Here is a 17,649-nt window from a genome sequence, read left to right as displayed (position 1 = left end):
TCAGACACCCCAGAAAAGGGCACCAGATCTCATTATGGATGGTTGTGAGCCACCATGTGGTTGCTGGGATTTGAACTCAGGACCTTCAGAAGAGCAGTGAATGCTCTTAACCACTGAGCCATCTCTCCAGTCTCACCTTCAGACTTCTGAGAGTGGGCAGTGTTGGCTGGCCTTTTCTACTTGCTGCTTCTGCTGCCCTTTCCTGAGCTCGTCTGTGGCTACAGGGGAATAGATGAGAAGGTGAAATCTAATGGTTTCACTCATATGTCTGTGGTTATGAAGGAACGTGGGTGATTTTCTGATTCTAGTAGCTTTCAGATGTTATGACCTTCTTCACATGTCAGCTCTGTTCTTTTGCTAATATCAAACTGTCCTGATTTATTATAGTCTTAAGTTTTTTCCTTTTTCCGTTTTTTTTTTTTGTTTTGTTTTGTTTTGTTGTTGTTGTTTTGTTTTTTTTGAGACAGGGTTTCTCTGTATAGCCCCGGCTGTCCTGGAACTCACTTTGTAGACCAGGCTGGTCTCGAACTCAAAAATCTGCCTGCCTCTGCCTCCCGAATGCTGGGATTAAAGGCGTGTGCCACCACGCCCGGCTCCCTTTTTTATTTTTATCTATTCTTTAATCTTTTTTACAGTCCAGATTTTATCCCCTCCTGGTCCACCTTATGACTGCTCCACATCCCATACCTCCTCCCTGCTGTCTCCAAGAGGAATACCCATACCCCTGACCAGACCAGACCTCCCCACTCCATGGGGCTTCAAGTCTCTTGAGAGTTAGGTACATCTCTGACTAGTCCAGATTGGGCAGTCCTGTGCTGTATATGTGTTGGGGACTTCATATCAGCTGGTGTGTGCTGCCTGGTTGGTAGCTCAATGTTTGAGAGATCTTGGGGGTTCAGGTAAGTTGAGACTGCTGGCCTTTCTGTAAGAATACCCTCCTCCTCAGCTTCTTCCAGCTTTCCCCTAACTCACCCACAGCTGGTAGGAGTGTCTGTCCATTGGTTGGGTGTAAATATCTGCATCTGACTCTTTCAGCGGCTTGTCGGGTCTTTTGGAGGGCAGTCATGACAGGCCCCATCTTGAGTTTTTAAACTTTCTTGTTTTTAGAACTTTTTTTTAGCAGTTCTATTACTGTTTCATATAAAATTTTATATGAACTTTAGAAGCTACTCAACAAAAATCTTACTCAGCCATCTACCTAGGCTGTGTTGTGCTCATAGTCGGAAACTGGGAGCTTATACTTTGACAGTAGAGTATTCCACTTTGTAAATGTAGTATATCTATTTACTTAAATCTTCTTTAATTCTTCTATTTGTGAATTGTTTTCCTCGGTCAGTTGTATTTTTAGTTTGCTAACTTTTTCATACATGTTAACTATGTTATTTGTTCTTCTCTCATATATTATGCCCGGACTGAAGTTCCCTCTCTCCAAACTCTCAGCCCTCCTCCTGATTTCCCTCCCTGGCACATCCACTCTTCCTGTTTCCTCTCAGAATGTAGCACAGCTTGGCTCCACACTCACTACATATACCTTTCTGGCCTTGCTCTCTAAATCCTCTTGCCTTAACTTCTCAAATTCCAGATTTTATGCGTGCATCACAACATCTGATTTTTCTGCTATGCTAGTTAGCTTTTCTTTTGTTTGCTTGAAATCTCAATTGATAGAGTAAATGGATAGTAATAATGGTTCACTTTTGAATATTCACATTGGACCTCACATCCCAGCAACGTTTATGTAGAGATATTTTGTGAATTATTTGTCTTTTTCTGCATACTCCAACACGTCATGTGAAAGCTCACTAGATAAAGGTGCTTACCATCAATTTGATGATTTGAATGAAATCCTGGAGACTCAGATGGTGGAAGGACAGAAGCAACTCTGGCAAACTCGTTCTAGGACCTGTATAGATATGCCACGACTCAAGTGCACACGTCTGTACACACATTCTATAAATAAATGAGAAAAATGTTATGTGCAAATAATAGTCATATTTCCTTATTTCCAATTTGTCTTTTTTTTCTTCTTTCCAATTTGTATGCCTTTAATTTTTTTTGTCACTTTTCACTGGACAAAAAATGTCACTCTGAGAGTATGATATGAAAACCTTCTTATGGCTAATCCTATACCTTTTCAGTTTTCTATTTCCACTATTTTTTTCTTTTTGTTTTTGTTTTATAACTTGAGCATACTTAGGCAGCTAAGAATGTCTGGATGCACTTCATCTCTAAATCCACTGTCTGCTTTCTAGTTGGGTAAATTAGAATGAGGAGGGGAAAGTAGAATTTATGGGACCCAAGTAAGTTTCTTGATACAAAGACAAGAGAATGTGATTTAATTCCTACAGAGGGACTCAAGAATAGATGATATGGAGTGCAGAATTCCACTAACTAAAACTGTTTTGATCTGAGGCTAAAGTGGAAGCACAAGGACCCAAGACATAGGTAGAAGAGAAACAACCAAGTAGAAGAATCAATGGATACTGTTAGTTATGATTCTGGCTTCAGCTGATATAGTTGGAAAACAGTAACTTGTTTGATCGATTATTGTGGTCCCTGCCTCAGAGTTGGGGACATATCATGAGGGGAATTCAAGGGCTTTTCCTCCCCTTTTGGGAAAAGGGAGCTTTCTATGATGTTTTAATCAGACTATGGAATTGTGATTAATAGTCTAAAAATGTTTTCTAAATTACTTTGACTGACAATGAAACTAAATTATCCCTTCCAACTTGCAATATGTTCTCATTTGTAGTTTACAATGTTAAGTATTTGACTTTCTCTTATGGTTTCCATTTGGTTATGGTGTTTTACTGCTGAGTTGATTATGGGTGATAACAGACACGGCTAGATGTTGTCATACAAACACCCTGAAAGCATCCTGGTGCTGGAGGGTTGGCTTGTTGTTAAGAGCACTGGCTGTTCCTCTGGAGGACTTGGCTTTGTTTCCTAGCACCCACATGGCAGCTCACAACAATTACATGTAATTCCAGATCTAAGAGATCTGACACTCTCTTATGGTTTTTTAGCCACACATAAAAATTCTGAAGTTTGTAGAGTAATTAATACAAAGTCATGTATTAGATTTGTATTTAAACTTACTTCATTTAGTGTCCAATGTTCAGAGATCATGATGAAGCTTAAAAAAAATTCAATACAGCGAAACAATAAAAACGTTGTATAGAAGCACAGATTAATTAATATAAAGGTAAGACAATGTTCTAAATAAATCCAAGTCAAGTAGAGCTGTGTTGTTGTGTAAACTTGTGGGAAGGGCTAGTAGTTGTCACTGGGGTAGGGTTCTAAACACCATTATTCAGTTAGGTGCATAGCTATGTGTTTAAGCCAACAGAAATATTAGTTCTTGGGCTGTAGGAATCAGAAACAGTAGCATGACCAGTGAGTATTGGCAATAAGGGTGGTAAAAGGCTGCTATGAGTTGTTGATGGAAATCTGGAGCAAAGAGCATTCATGATTTCAACTCTTCCTGTTGCTCAATTACTTAAGGAAAAAAAAAAACAACTTCCAGTTGTGGAGGAGACCACAGTATTATCACAACATAGACACGTTCTAGTTTGGAGAACACTTGCAGAAAGTTTTGAAACTCTATAAGACGGTCTGTCCCTTTCTTGTGTAATACCCTTGAGGCCTCTTAGGTCCCTGTGGTTCCCCTTTTGGCCCCAGGTCAAAACAGTTTTAGAATTACTGGGATCCTCCACTCCAGTCCTGACCTCTTATGAGTCCAGCTACAGGGCTTAAATCTGTTGTCTTTGTATGAAGAAATTGACTTGGGCCCCGTGGATTCTATTTTTGTCCACTCAGTTGTAGTTTTACTCAACTAGCTTGCTTTTGTTTTTAATCCCCTGAGCCTTTCTATTTTTTCCCCTGGACCACACCCCTAGCTTTTCATTGATTTAAGCCCATGTACAAAGCCATTTATAGTATGCTTTTCTCACTAGTAGAGTGAATTATATCCTCCCATTTTTCAACAGTTTGGTGGAAAAATCCCCTCTCGGCTCTCATCCAGCTTCTTTGTTACTGCTGCTGTATATTTGGGACTCAAGCATCTTTCTTTTTGTTTGTTTGTTTGTTTGTTTGCTTTTCCTTCAGGGAAGAAATTGGGAGATACATGCTGATGCTCTGCTTTCTAATAAATTGAGAATGCACGCAGTGACATTTTTGAAGATGTTTGCCCAGCTTTATTTATAAGCTAAGCATGTCCTTCAAGGCTAGGATTTCAGTCTGTTTTCTTCCCTTCCCGTCAAGAATGACTGACAGTTTGTTGTGAAATGTAATACACATGCCTGGCTTATTAATCCTTCACAAGGCCCCACTGATTCTTTACCCACTGGACCACTAATGAAGTGATGAACATGTTTAGTTTTTTGAGGTACCTAAAGATGACCTTTTAAGTTATGCTCTCATTTTCCTTTCTAGAGGTAGGGGCTGTGAATGTCATTCTTTAGACTCTAGACTTCATACTTGTTCTTCATTTATCTCTATAATAAATATAAGAACTGTCTTAACTATCCCCTGGTCTAAACTGCAGGGCCATTCAGGTCTAAACTACCAATTGTGTTTAATGTGTGATTCCCTTATCTCTTAATTTTCATGGACTTTGTATCTGATTGCACAGGCAGTGGAAATTTTGGCCACTGTGGAACCTTTCCACAGGTTTCTTCTCTAAACTCAGCTGTAGAAAAAGAGTGAAAACAGGTTAGAGAAATGGCTCAGAGGTAAAGACCACTGACTGCTCTTCTAGAGGTTCTGAGTTCAATTCCCAGGAAGGACATGGTGGCTCTCAACCATCTATAATGAGAGCTGGTGCCCTCTTCTGGACTGCAGGTATATACACAGGCAGGAAGCTGTATACATAATAAATAAATAAATATTAAAAAGGAGAGAGAGAAAAAAGTGAAAACAATTGTCTGAGACCTTTGTCTTCTCTGCTTACAGTCTCTGCATTCTGAGGTGAGATGGTAAGGATAACTGGAACTACTTTAAAAGCCCTAGAAATAAGGCCTGAGATATCTATCTATCTATCTATCTATCTATCTATCTATCTATCTATCTATCTACCTATCTATCTATCTCAGGTATCTGAATCAGGGGTCTCTGGAAGAATAGTAATTATTCTCAATCACTGAACCTTCTTTCCCAGGCTCCAGATATAACTTTCTACAGCACTTATTTTTATTTTATTTTATTTTTTGTAGAACATGATTTTAATATTTGCAACTGCTAATATTCAACAAACAGAATCACTATTTTAAGATATATTTTGTTGTTATGTCTTCCTTTTCATTTCTGATTTTGTTAATTAGGATACTGTCCCTGTGCCCTCTAGTTAGTCTAGTTATCCATCTTGTTGATTTTCTCAAAGAACCAGCTCCTGGTTTGATTCATTCTTTGTATGGTTCTTTTTGTTTCTATTTGGTTGATTTCAGCCCCGAGTTTGATTATTTCCTGCCATGTACTCCTCTTAGGTGTGTTTTCTTCTTTTTGTTCCAGAGCTTTCCGGTGTGTTGTCAAGCTGCTAGTGTTAAGCACTCTTCAGTTTCTTTTTGGCAACACTTAGACCTATGAGTTTTCCTTTTACCACTGCTTTCATTGTGTCCCATAAGTTTTGGTATGATATATCATCATTTTTATTAAATTCTAAAAAGCCTTTAATTTCTTTCTTTATTTCCTCCTTGACCAAGTTATCATTAAGTAGAGCATTGTTCAGCTTCCCTGTGTATGTGTGCTTTCAGTTGTTTTTGTTGGTATTTAAGACCAGCCTTAGTCCATGGTGATCTGATAGGGTGTATGGGATTATTTCAATCTTGTACCTGTTGAGGCCTGTTTTGTGACCAATTATATGGTCAATTTTGGAGAAGGTACTGTGAGATGCTAAGAAGAAGGTATATTCTTTTGCTTTACGATGAAATGTTCTATAAATATATGTTAGATCCATTTGGTTCATAACTTGTGTTAGTTTCACTGTGTCTCTGTTTAGTTTATGTTTCCATGATCTATCCATTGCTGAGAGTGGGGTGTTGAAGTCTCCCACTGTTATTGTGTGGGATGCAATGTGCGCTTTGAGCTTTAGTAAAGTTTCTTTTATGAATGTGGGTGCCCTTGCATTTGGAACATAGATGTCAGAATTGAGAGTTCATCTTGGTAGATTTTTCCTTTGAACAGTATGAAATGTCTTTCCTTATCTTTTTTGGTAACTTTTGGTTAAAAGTTGATTTTATTCGATATTTAGAATGGCTACTCCAGCTTGTTTCTTGGGACCATTTGCTTGGAAAATTGTTTTCCAGCCTTTTACTCTGAGGTAGTGTCTGTCTTTTTCCCTGAGATGGGTTTCCTGTATGCAGCAAGATGCTGGGTCCTGTTTACGTATCCAGTCTGTTAGTCTATGTCTTTTTGGGGGAATTGAGTCCACTGATGTTAAGAGATATTAAGGAAAAGTGATTGTTACTCCCTGTTGTTTTTGTTTTTAGAGGTGGAATTATGTTTGTATGACTATCTTCTTTTGGGTTTGTTGAAAGATTACTTCCTTGCTTTTCTGTGGGTGTAGTTTCCCTCCTAGTGTTGGTGTTTTTCATCTATTATCCTTTGTAGGGCTGGATTTATGGAAAGATATTGTGCAAATTTGGTTTTGTCATGGAATATCTTGGTTTCTCCATATGTGGTAATTGAGAGTTTTGTTGGGTATAATAGCTTGGGCTGGCATTTGTGTTCTCTTAGGGTCTGTGTGACATCTGCCCAGGATCACCTAGCTTTCATAGTCTCTGGTGAGAGGTCTGGTGTAATTCTGATAGGTCTGTGTGTTACTTAACCTTTTTGTTCCCTTACTGCTTTTAATATTCTTTCCTTGTTTAGTGCATTTGGTGTTTTGACTATTATGTAATGGGAGGAATTTCTTTTCTGGTCCAGTCTATTTGGAGTTTTGTAGGCTTCTTGTATATTCATAGGCATCTCTTTCTTTAGGTTAGGGAAGGTTTTTTTTTTTTTCTCTATAATTTTGTTGAAGATATTTACTTGCCCTTTAAGTTGGGAGTCTTTGCTCTCTTCTATACCTATTATCCTTAGGTTTCGTCTTCTCACTGTGTCCTGGATTCCTGGATGTTTTGGGTTAGGAGCTTTTTGCTTTTTGCATTTTCTTTGACTGTTGTGTCAATGCTTCTATGGTATCTTCTGCACCTGAGCTTCTTTCTTCTATCTCTTGTATTCTGTTGGTGATGCTTGCATCTCTGACTCCTGGTCTCTTTCCTAGGTCTTCTAACTCCAGGGTTCTCTCCCTTTGTGATTTCTTTATTGTTTCTATTTCCATTTTTAGGTCTTGGATGACTTTGTTCGTTTTCTTCACCTGTTTGATTGTGTTTTCCTGTAATTATTTAAGGAATTTTTGTGTTTCCTCTTTAAGGGCTTCTAGCTGTTTACCTGGGTTCTCCTGTATTTCTTTAAGGGAGTTATTTATGTCCTGCCTAAAGTCCTCTATCATCATCATGAGAACTGATTTTAGATCCGAATTTTGCTTTTCAGGTGTGATGGTGTATCCGGGACTTGCTATGGTGGGAGAATTGGGTTCTGATGATGCCAAGTAACCTTGGTTTCTGTTGCTTCTGTTTTTATGCTTGCCTCCACCACCTGATTATCTCTAGTGCCTCCTGCCCTTGCTATATCTGACTGGAGCCTGTCCTTCCTGTGATCCTGGTTGTGTCAGAACTCCTCAGAGGTCGGCTGTCTCTGTGCTCCTGTGATTCTGTGATCCTGTGATCCTGAGATTCTGGGTGTGTCAGAGCTCCTGGGAATCAGGCTGCCTCTAGGACCTTGAGATCTTGGTGTGACCAAACTCCTAGGATCCTGGCCTTCTGAGATCCTGTGGTCCTGGGTGCGTTAGAGAGCCTGGGAGTGGAGCTTCCTTTGGGTGTTGTGGGACTGGCTGTGGAGTTTGTGCCCAAGGTCTGCTCAGGGTACCAGTCCAGACAGGAAGGAACCTGTGCACGGGTTGGGTGGAATTCCTGGGTGCCTGGGTCCCGCTGGTCTTAGCTACTCCCAGTGTTTGGGCAGATATTGTGTCCTCCTCACCTCTGATCCTATGGCACTTATTTTTAAATTGTCTCTGAAAAGAGGATAGATCCAAAACTTGTCGATTATTTTAATTGATGATGTTGAAAAACATGATTATTCATCCTGAGATCAAGGCTATATAGGTAGAGTTTAGTTAATTTAGGGAAGCACCAAATAAATAAGAAATCTTTGGCTTGTCCTGTCCATCTGCAGATTATAAATGCTATCTAAAACCTCAAGCACCTTTGAAGGTTATGCAAAACTAGGTGCCATGGGGCTAGCTGCTGTAGTGCTCCTCTCCTGAATTTCACAATGTCTATACTTTAGCTGTAACAGTTTTGAAACTTGTTCCACTGTGGATCATGTTAGAAATCAAGGCTATTAATCAAATTGCACTTTGGAGAGTCTAAACATTAGCAAAGATGACTCACTAGGGTTGTCACTGGAATGACCTCCCTAAGATCAACTTGTCAAGTAGCTGTATTTGAAGTTTTGAGGATTTTCACAAGTACATAAATTATGCATACAAGACACAGTATAGCAAATGATTTTCTCGTCATGGATCAGCTTTGATTTATTGGTGACAGAGATTTTGAGACAAAATCTAGTTTCTGTGCTAAACAGTTGATCTGAAGCAATCTATAGCATTGGGGTGACAGCAAACTTGAATTCTTATCATGCTCAGTTATGACTAGACTATGTGAAATATCAGAGACAGTTCAACTAGCTAACTATAAAAGAATGTGGTTAAAGATGACGAAAGTAACCTTACCCTTTTCTCAGGTCTGAAATCAATTTGAACATAAAGCTTAAAACAGTGGGAAATAAATTGTTTGATGTCACTAAGAATTTGTCACAAGGCTAATGATAAAGAACAATTAATAAAATCAGACCAAGAATAAAATGTGAAAGGAATCTGTCTATCTACTTACTTGTCTGTCTATCTATCTATCTATCTATCTATCTATCTATCTATCTATCATCTATCTATTATCTATCTATAGATGGGGAACAAATTTTAGGTTTTTCAAAATACACAGCTCATATTTAAAGAGTTTTAACATTTTTTTTTTTAAACCAGAATCTTATCTTGTAGTCAAGGTAGGTTTTGAACTTACAGTCTTCCTGCTTCAACTTCCTGAGTGATGGGTGTTACAGGCTTAGGAAGAAAATTAAACTTCATCTTATTTTCATAGAATTACCGAGGAGGCAAGATTGAGGGATTTGAAAACAAAGCCACTATTTCATGAAGAAGCGGGTGTACTATGGTCTGGTAAAAGAGTAAAAGTGAGCGGCATTTCACTTTTTATCTTCTGATTATTGAGCTGAATTAGCAGGTGGCTTGGCTACATAAACAGCATAGAACAGACCACACTACAGCCTGGAGATTCTTTATTAGATAACAAACCTTTAGTTGTAGAAATTGCTTGTATGGTCACACACTTTGAGACCTTTATTTCCCCCAGCAAATTAAAGCCCTGGAGAAGAATTATTTAGAAATGCAAAATGCTAGAGCTTAAGTTCAACAAGTACTAAGGGCTGCCAATGGGTACATGTCAGAAGTTATACTAAGGGAGAGTTGAGCATTTCAAATAAGCACAGCCATGGTGTCTATAAAATTTCATACATTAAAATAAGAAAACCAGAAGAAATACCAGTCTTAAAAATAATTTAAGAATATATAAAGAGGTGAAAAAGTGAACTGGAATCATTCAGAAAAGAAATGAAAAGTAAAAAAACCCAAACATTTCAAGAGTATAAGTAGCTGAAAAAATTGGGTCTATAGAAGACAATGTTGAGGAACATTTTGCAAAATAGCAAATAACCTTAAAGTCAGTGAAAAAAAGGGAAGAGCTGGAAATTGTTAGAGAGAACAATGTGCTTATAAGGCAGGTCAGAGTTTGTAGAGGCAACCATGACGAATAAACTAGACAGTAGTTGGAACTAGGGAAGTTTACTATAAAGGTTTTGACTATAGTAACTGGTTAGAATCACCAAGGATTGGACAACATACTAGTTTTCTAGGGTTTCTACATCATAAAGCACTTCAAGTTGTAATAGTTGCACAAAATCCCATTTATTTTACTTTTATAATTCTGGAAGCTGTAAGGCTAAGACCAGAGTGTTGGCAGGACTGCCCTCTTCTGAGGCCCTTTTCCTTAGCTGCCTGTCTCCACCTGTCTGTCTTCCCTCTGGCGTTTCTGCACAGTTTTCCTTCTGTGTCTTCAGATGATTTTCCCTCTATCTGTGTTTGTATTCCAATGTATTCTTCTTTTAAGAGCAACAAACCACATTCATGGCTTTATTTTAACTTTCAAAAGATCTCATTTATCCCAAATACTCATATTTGAAGTACCCAAGGTTGGAACTTCAAATTGTGAATTTAGAGAGGACAAAATTCAGCTCTTAACATCTAGCAAGAAGTAAAAAGCACTTAAACCCATGAATACACAGTAGATGTAGATAGTTATCACTCCTAGATGTAAGGTAGATTATTTAAGACATAGATGACCCATGCCCTGGGAAACCTTCCTTCTCTATTGCTATAGTTTGGATGATGAACATTCTCTCAAAACCCATGTAATGGAAGAGATGATTCCTGGAGTGATGCTCTTTAGGCTTCTGGTAGACCATGAAGAAGCACTTAGTGAGAAGTTCTGAAGTCATTGGGGGATAGCCCTAGAATGAAATTAATTGGCTTTGGTGACTCAGTTTTCCCTTTTCTTTCTGGTTTGAGACATGAGCATTTGGTCTAGTAAATGTCCTAGCTAGTAGGCCAATCAACAGATAGACTTGGTCTTGGACTTGAGTCTTCAGAACCATGGGCTAATATATTATTTTTTTTTACTTCATATGTAAGTTATGTCCAATATTTCACCACAGTGATGTTCACCTGACTCATATGCCTTTCTGCGTGTCTATAATTTAAACATTCTGCAAAGATTGCATATGACTTACTGGAAGGAAAACTTTTCTTTTCTTTTTTTAAAATTTTTTTTATTATTACGTATTTTCCTCAATTACATTTAGAATGCTATCCCAAAAGTCCCCCATACCCCCCCCCCACTTCCCTACCCACCCATTCCCATTTTTTGGCCCTGGCATTCCCCTGTCTAGAAAGATATACTGAGCTAGACAAGGACATTCTAGAGAGATTGCTTGTGGAGTTTCTATGTGGTTCTAGTATAAGGGAAATTCTCTGTACTTCTGGTCACCAAAAGCTACTGGAACTTGCTGCTGAAAAAGCCATGTTTGCTGCTGGGTCAGGATACTGCTGAATCTGCATGTGTGATAGAGTCTGGAGTAGAAGAAAGAGAAATTCCTTTCTCCTTTAGTGTCTTCCCAGTATCCTCCATTAACGTTATGCCAGTTGACAACAGAAAAGTATAGGATTTAATTTCATTATCACAGAACATGCAATGAGGTGGATTTTATGTGTAAAGGCGATAAGTTTAATAGCTGGCACAGGAGATAATCATGGCATTTTTGCTATTAGTGTTACTTAACATGGCAACAAATGGAACAGAAAATACAGTAAGAAGGAATGCTCAGGTCTACAGACCCTACAAGGGTAGTCTTTGAAGGTCATCAACTAGTTCTATAGTGTATTATATGAGTAGCCCTTTGAATTAAGTTCTTTAAATGTTAAAAATTTCCACAAAATTGCTCGTGTTCTTGTTTAAGAAAATGCCACTCCTGTTTTACATGCAAGGCAGAGGAAAGGGTAGCTGAAAAAGTCGGGAAAGATGAAATTCAGACTTTATCAGTTTTTTCTTGTATAAAACATTGACATTGCTGTCTTTTATGTCATTTCTCTTTGGGATATGAAGAGATATCACAATGTAACATCAAGCTACATCTAGAAACGACTGTCTCTTTTGACCTACGTTAATATTGTTTCAAAGAATATCCCATGGTAAACACATACATTTGTCTACATCTATCTATGTTTATATTGGAAACTGGTTTTTTTACTGCTTTAGGCACATTTCTCATGTTTGGATATTAGTTACTGATCATCATGATGATAAAATACTTGAACATATATTTGTAAAGAAGTAAAGACTTATTTTGGCTTCTGGCTTCACAGGTCTCTTTCATGGTTGTCTAACTTCTTTTCAGGTGTGTGATGAGGCAGAGCATTTCAACAGTGGCATATTGTAGAGGAGGCTTCTTATCTTATACTTGTCAGGAAACTGAGATAAAGAGAGGAAGAGCCCATGGCCAAGACATACTTTCAAAGGCATGCCCCAAGTCACTAATTTTCTCTAGTTGAGTCTGACTTTTTATTTTTTACAGGTTCTACAACCCAATGAGTAGTTCATTTTATTATGATTGCATTGTTGGGTCTGTCCACTTATTAGGTCAGTGCTCTCCTAATACAATAATTTTCCCAAAACCTTACCACTGAATATAGCTTTAAAGAATAGCTTTTTAACATAGCAACCGTTTTGGATGTTCTACATATTCAAAGTACAACAAACCCCAATTTTCACTGTATTATTTCATCCAGAGAACTACTTGCTAAATACTTAAGAAATACTTGTTGATTAAGATACTGACCAAATCATTGGAGGCCAAAGGGAATACAGAGAAAAGTTCTGGAGTTTTGCTTGGTTGGTTCCACTCAATAAAAACGCAGAGTCTTTGTACCACCAAGAGGTGCTAATAGATTTATTGGAGACTCTCATATTAGCCCACAAATTATATAAATGAACATGAAACTTCACTGTCTACAAGAACAAAAATATCACCAGGAACACAGAGGAAATTAAAACAATTTTATAGACTAATCAACTCTAAAGAAATGTATTTGAAAACGTAGATGAAATAGCTTTGTAAGAAAATATTAATCATAAAAAGTGTGATGATAAAAAATGTAAACAGACTCATTTTCCTCTAAGAAATAACTTTGTTCAAGGATTGTCTAGTAGGAAATATCAAGTCTTACTGATGTAGAGATGGAACAACAGTTAAGAAAATTGGCTGTTCTTTCAGAGAACTAGGGTTCGAGTTCCAGATCTCACAGGGTGGCTTTCAACTGTCCACCTTTAACTTGAGTTCTAGGGGATCCCTTGTCTTCCTTTGGACTCCTTGGGCACAAGGCATGTAAGTGGTAAGTAGATGTATATACCGGAGAACACACATTTAAAAAAAGACAGATCAAGCACATGGAGGAAAGATATTAATCTTTGGCCTCCATACACATGCACATGTCCACACTTGTGTGACACTATTCCTGAGAGATGTGATTAAATGCCCACTCACCAAAGATAGGGACCTAATGACAGACAGAAATATGGATATCACCAAATGCCAACTTGGTGAAGTGGGTCTTATTGGGGTCAAACAATCAGTTTTATTGGGGTTACTTGCAGAAATGTGGGTAAGGGTTTATTATAGGAGCAGAAGTGACCAAAGACAGCTATATGTCCAAAGCCTACTCCAGTATGCATAATGGCTCACAAAAGCTGGAAATCTGGAGTACACTGCACAGCCTGCAAATTGCTCAACAGGTTAGAGAGTGTTCTTTCTCAGTGGCTTGGAAAGGTCTGATCCTTTTCCAAGCAACTCATCTTATCTGAGAGTTCCCTAGACACTTTGACTGGTCTCTGCTTCTTTCAAGCAGCTGGGCATGTATGCGAGTGACTCTCAACAGTCTTCATTGTTTCGATTCTCTTGGGGAATAAGAGGCCTCGAGAATCTGCTCACTTTCAGGAACTTCCTGAAGTTCTTTTGAATTCTTTGCTTCCTGTCTTAAGCAGCTTTCCTAGTGATGGAGTATTTCACCTCCCTTTAGAATATCCTGTTGCTTTACTTCTCTTTGCACATCCTATGTCTTAAGAAGTTTCTCTCCAAAATGGAAGGTTTTACTCTTAGAGGAAACTTAGAGACAACAAGGCTTTCCCCCACACACACAGAGTACACATACACAGCACACTACAGACAAAACAATTAACACACAATTAAGAAATACCAAGCCTGGAAGTATTCAGAGATGATACCTCTCAAACCTCCAGAGAATAATCTCAGTGTTTTTTGTTTGTTTGTTTGTTTGTTTTTGTTTTTGTTTTTGACAGGATTTCTCTGTGTAGCCCTGGCTGTCCTGGAACTCACTCTGTAGACCAGGCTGGCCTCAAACTCAGAAATCCGCCTGCCTCTGCCTCCCAAGTGCTGGGATTAAAGGCGTGCGTCACCACCGCCTGGCTGTGCTTTTTCAACTCTTAGAGTTCACAAAGAATAAAAACTTTCAAATATGCTCCATGAGAGCAGAAGGCAACTATTCCAAAGGATATTAGATGTATTTGAAATATGAAACCCATTGACAAGTGTGACTCGGGAGCATCAATATGAAACTGTTAAGTGGTTAGTTAACCGCCAGTTGTGCCAGAACCATTTGTTGAAAATGCTGTCTTTTATCCACTGGATGGTTTTAGCTCCCTTTTCAAAGATCAAGTGCCCATAGGTGTGTGGGTTCATTTCTGGGTCTTCAATTCTATTCCACTGGTCTACTTGTCTGTTGCTCTACAGTATCATGCAGTTTTTATCACAATTGCTCTGTAGTACAGCTTTAGGTCAGGCATGGTGATTCCACCAGAGTTTTTTTTTCTCCTTGAGAAGAGTTTTTGCTATCCTAGGTTTTTTGTTATTCCAGATGAATTTGCAGATTGCCCTTTCTAATTCGTTGAAGAATTGAGTTGGAATTTTGATGGGGATTGCAATGAATCTGTAGATTGCTTTTGGCAAGATAGCCATTTTTACCATATTGATCCTGCCCATCCATGAGCATGGGAGATATTTCCGTCTTCTGATATCTTCTTTAGTTTCTTTCTTCAGAGACTTGAAGTTCTTATCATACAGATCTTTCACTTCCTTAGAGTCACGCCAAGATATTTTATATTATTTGTGACTATTGAGAAGGGTGTTGTTTCCCTAATTTCTTTCTCAGCCTGTTTATTCTTTGTGTAGAGAAAGGCCATTGACTTGTTTGAGTTAATTTTATATCCAGCTATTTAACTGAAGCTGTTTATCAGGTTTAGGAGTTCTCTGGTGGAATTTTTAGGGTCACTTATATATAATACTATCATATCATCTGCAAAAAGTGATATTTTGACTTCTTCCTTTCCAATTTGTATCCCCTTGATCTCCTTTTGTTGTCAAATTGCTCTGGCTAGGACTTCAAGTACAATGTTGAATAGGTAGGGAGAAAGTGGGCAGCCTTGTCTAGTTCCTGATTTTAGTGGGAATGCTTCCAGCTTCTCACCATTTACTTTGTTGTTGGCTACTGGTTTGCTGTAGATTGCTTTTATCATGTTTATGTATGGGCCTTGAATTCCTGATCTTTCCAAGACTTTTATCATGAATGGCTGTTGGTTTTGTCAAATGCTTTCTCCAAATGTGGTTTTTGTCTTTGAGTTTGTTTATATAGTGGATTAGGTTGATGGATTTCCATATATTAAACCATCCCTGCATCCCTGGAATTAAACCTACTTGGTCAGGATGGATTATTGTTTTGATGTGTTCTTGGATTCTGTTAGTGAGAATTTTATTGAGGATTTTTGTATCGATATTTATAAGGGAAATTGGTCTGAAGTTCTCTATCTTTGTTGGGTCTTTCTGTGGTTTAGTTATCAGAGTACTTGTTGCTTCATAGAATGAATTGAGTAGAGTACCTTCTGCTTCTATTTTGTGGAATAGTTTGTGCATAACTGAAATTAGATCTTCTTTGAAGGTCTGATAGAACTCTGCACTAAACTGTCTGGTCCTGGGCTTTTTTTCGTTGCGAGACTATTAATGACTGCTTCTATTTCTTTAGGGGACATAGGACTATTTAGATCATTAACCTGATCCTGATTTAACTTTGGTACCTAGTATCTGTCTAGAAATTCATCCATTTCATCCAGGTTTTCCAGTTTTGTTGAGTATAGCATTTTGTAGAAAGATCTGATGGTGTTTTGGATTTCTTCAAGATCTGTTGTTATGTCTCCCTTTTCATTTCTGATTTTGTTAATTAGCATGCTGTCCCTGTGCCCTCTACTGAGTCTGGATAAGGGTTTATCTATTTTGTTGATTTTCTTAAAGAACCAGCTCCTTGTTTGGTTGATTCTTTGAATAGTTCTTCTTGTTTCCACTTGGTTGATTTTGCCACTGAGTTTGATTATTTCCTGCCATCTGCTCCTCTTGGGTGAATTTGCTTCCTTTTTTTCTAGAGCTTTTAGGTGTGTTGTCAAGCTGCTAGTGTGTGCTCTCTCTAGTTTCTTTCCTCTTAGAAATGCTTTCATTGTGTCCCATAAGTTTGGGTATGTTGTGGCTTCATTTTCATTAAAGTCTAAAAAGTCTTTAATTTCTTTCTGTATTCCTTCCTTGACTAAGGTATCATATCATTAAGAAGAGTGTAGTTCAGAGTCCATGTGAAAGTTGGCTTTCTATTAATTATGTTGTTATTGAAGATCAGCCTTAGTCAATGGTGATCTGATAGGATGCATGGGACAATTTCAATATTTTTGTATCTGTTGAGGCCTGTTTTGTGACCAATTATATGGTCAATTTTGGAGAAGGTATCATGAGGTGCTGAGAAGAAGGTATATCCTTTTGTTTTAGGATAAAATGTTTTGTAGATATCTGTTAAATCTTTTGTTTCATGACTTCTTTTAGTTTCACTGTGTCCTTGTTTAGTTTCTGTTCCCATGATCTGTCCATTGATGAAAGTGGTGTGTTGAAGTCTCCCACTATTATTGTGTGAGGTGCAATGTGTGCTTTGAGCTTTACTAAAGTTTCTTTAATGAATGTGGCTGCCCTTGCATTTCGAGCATAGATATTCAGGATTGAGAGTTCCTCTTGGAGGATTTTACCATTGATGAGCATGAAGTGTCCCTCCTTGTTTTTTTTGATAACTTTGTGTTGCAAGTCGATTTTATTCGATATTAGAATGGCTACTCCAGCTTGTTTCTTCAGACCATTTGCTTGGAAAATTGTTTTCCAGCCTTTCATTCTGAGGTAGTGTCTGTCTTTTTCCCTGAGATGGGTTTCCTGTAAGCAGCAAAATGTTGGGTCCTGTTTGTGTAGCCAGTGTGTTAGTCTATGTCTTTTTATTGGGGAATTGAGTCCATTGATATAAAGGGATATTAAGGAAAAGTAATTGTTGCTTCCTATTATTTTTGTTGTTAGAGTTGGCATTATGTTCTTGTGGCTGTCTTCTTTTAGGTTTGTTGAAGGATTACTTTCTTGCTTTTTCTAGGGCTTGGTTTCCGTCCTTGTGTTGCTTGTTTTTTTTTTTTTTTTTTGTTTTTTGTTTTTTGTTTTTTTCCTGTTATCCTTTGAAAGGCTGGATTCGTGGAAAGATAATGTGTGAATTTGATTTTGTTATGGAATACTTTGGTTTCTCCATTTATGCTAATTGAAACTTTGGCTGGGCATAGTAGCCTGGGCTGGCATTTGTGTAGGCTTCTTGTATGTTCATGGGCATCTCTTTCTTTATGTTTGGGAAGTTTTCTTCTATTATTTTGTTGAAGATATTTGCTGGCCTATTAAATTGAAAATCTTCATTCTCATCTACTCCTATTATCTATCGGTTTGGTCTTCTCATTGTTTCCT

The 17,649-nt window shown here is 38.0% G+C and overlaps 1 long non-coding RNA gene across 1 annotated transcript in view; it reads right to left on the bottom strand.

The window, feature by feature from the left end:
* Positions 1 to 1,815: 1,815 nt before the first annotated feature.
* The window catches only part of 4930562F17Rik, a 56,199-nt gene continuing 40,365 nt past the window's right edge, over positions 1,816 to 17,649 (bottom strand). The window contains exon 4 of the long non-coding RNA XR_865669.1: positions 1,816 to 1,947. This is a non-coding gene — a long non-coding RNA (RIKEN cDNA 4930562F17 gene). The remainder of the gene's footprint in view (positions 1,948 to 17,649) is intronic.

The sequence above is a fragment of the Mus musculus genome, chromosome 1 (assembly GCF_000001635.26).
Source record: "Mus musculus strain C57BL/6J chromosome 1, GRCm38.p6 C57BL/6J".
Lineage (NCBI taxonomy): Eukaryota > Metazoa > Chordata > Mammalia > Rodentia > Muridae > Mus > Mus musculus.
The sequence above is the reverse complement of the archived record's forward strand: the minus strand, read 5'-3'. Positions and strand labels throughout refer to the sequence as shown.